The sequence below is a fragment of the Bos indicus x Bos taurus genome, chromosome 2 (genome assembly GCF_003369695.1).
Source record: "Bos indicus x Bos taurus breed Angus x Brahman F1 hybrid chromosome 2, Bos_hybrid_MaternalHap_v2.0, whole genome shotgun sequence".
NCBI classification, from domain to species: domain Eukaryota; kingdom Metazoa; phylum Chordata; class Mammalia; order Artiodactyla; family Bovidae; genus Bos; species Bos indicus x Bos taurus.
In genome coordinates, this window is record NC_040077.1 from 12,846,002 (window position 1) to 12,848,185 (window position 2,184).

The 2,184-nt window shown below is 40.2% G+C and overlaps 1 pseudogene; it reads right to left on the reverse strand.

The window, feature by feature from the left end:
- Positions 1-459: 459 nt before the first annotated feature.
- LOC113880633 lies at positions 460-730 on the reverse strand (annotated as a pseudogene).
- Positions 731-2,184: the final 1,454 nt, after the last annotated feature.

Genomic DNA, 2,184 nt, shown 5'->3' on the forward strand with positions numbered 1-2,184 from the left:
AAAAGCTGAAAAGAGGTAGAGGAGCCAAGTTTAGTTCACCTCTTTTTCTCTGGTAAGAAGCAAAAGAATTTCCTAGAGGGTTGAGTTTTGAGTGCTTCAGGTAGATACTCTCAGGAGCACACAAATTTTTAAATGCAACGTTTGTCCTAGATTTATTCAACAAAGTATCTTCTTTTATTCTGCCAATGTATAGATCAATGTGAAGACTCGGGTGTCCTTCAGAAGTTTGTAGGTTGTTACTAGATTCTCCTTTTTACTCTGTATTGGCATCAACAGCTTTCCTCTTATTAATGAGTCCTTATATTCAGCATCAGGGACTTCAGACTTGGAAACTGCCTTTATTTTATTTCAAATTGGCCCAAATGACTCAAGTCCACTCTTCTGGTTGCCCTGAATATGTGAGGTAAGAACTCCCTAGTAGTAAAATAAGACAGTGAACAGGATGTATCCAAAATATGTTTATTGGGATGGTTTCCCATTCATCTTGATGCCCCATCTGAAGGAGCATCCTTCTGTAAGCCTTACTTTTCCTCCTATAGTCTGGCAGAGGACAGTAGAGCAGCCAACACAAAAACACTCTTTGTACCTGGCTAAAGACAGTGGTGATTTCATAGCCTCCTGGTCATTTCAGATCCATGAAATAGGAATTTGGGCTCAGCACCTGGCAGCACTTCTTGTGTTTCCTCTTCTCTTCTGGAGAGGGATGAAGCAGATCCTTTGTGAGAGGCATATTCTCGTGGGGAAGTTGTCACTGCCAGAAAGCTTGGTATTAATTTTTAAAATGTTGTATTTCAATTAACATGTACAATATGTTGATGTGATGCACTTATATATTGCAGCTTGATTGCCACTGTAGTGTTAACATCTCTATTATATCACATAATTATCTTTTTTTTTTAAGCAGGCATGTATTTTTATTTTATTTTTAAACTTTACATAATTGTATTAGTTTTGCCAAATATCAATTTGTGGTGAAAATGTTTAAGATTTAGTCTCTTAGCAACGTTGAACTACAGAACACAGTATTGTAGATGATAAATACTATACTGTGCATTAGATCATCAGGACATAGCAATTGGTTTCAGGCTTGCACCCTTAAACAACATCTCCCCAGTTCCCCCACCTCCCAGACCTTGTAACCACCATTATACTGCTTCAACAAGTTCAGCTCTGGAGACACAGGCAACAAACTAAGATACCTATGCTGAGCTTACATTGTTGTGAGGAATTAGGTCAAGAAGGGATGAAAAATAAATTTAAAAATTAAATTACTGGCATTCCTTGAAGATATTGTAGGTTCAGTCTTTAGACTACCAAAATAAATGAAAATCATCAAATCAAATTGCATAATTTTTTTGTTTCCCAGTGCATATAAAAGTGAAAAAGTTGGCTTAAAGCTCAACATTCAGAAAACTAAGGTCATGGCATCCGGTCCCATCACTTCATGGCAAATAGATGGAGAAACAGTGGAAACAGTGGCTGACTTTACTTTTCTCAGCTCCAAAATCACTGCAGATGGTGATTGCAGCCATGAAATTAAAAGACACTTACTCTTTGGAAGGAAAGTTATGACCAACCTAGACAGCATATTGAAAAGCAGAGACATTACTTTGTCAACAAAGGTCCATCTAGTCAAAGCTATGGTTTTTCCAGTGGTCATGTATGGACATGAGAGTTGGACTATAAAGAAAGCTGCTGCTGCTGCTGCTGCTAAGTCGCTTCAGTCATGTCGGACTCTGTGCGATCCCATAGATGGAAGCCAATCACGTTCCGCCATCCCTGGGATTCTCCAGGCAAGAACACTGGAGTGGGTTGCCATTTCCTTCTCCAATGCATGAAAGTGAAAAGTGAAAGGGAAGTTGCTCAGTCGTGTCCGACTCTTAGCGACCCCATGGACTACAGCCTACCAGGCTCCTCCATCCATGGGATTTTTCAGGCAAGAGTACTGGAGTTGGGTGCCATTGCCTTCTCCGAAAGAAAGCTCAGTGCCCAAGAATTAATGCTTTTCAACTATGGTGTTAGAGAAGATTTTTGAGAGTCCCCTGGACTGCAAGAAGGTCCAACCAGTCCATCCTAGAGGAGATTAGTCCTGGGTGTTCATTGGAAGGGCTGCTGCTGAACCTTAAACTCCAATACTTTGGCCACCTAATGCGAAGAACTGACTAACTGGAAAAGACCCTGATG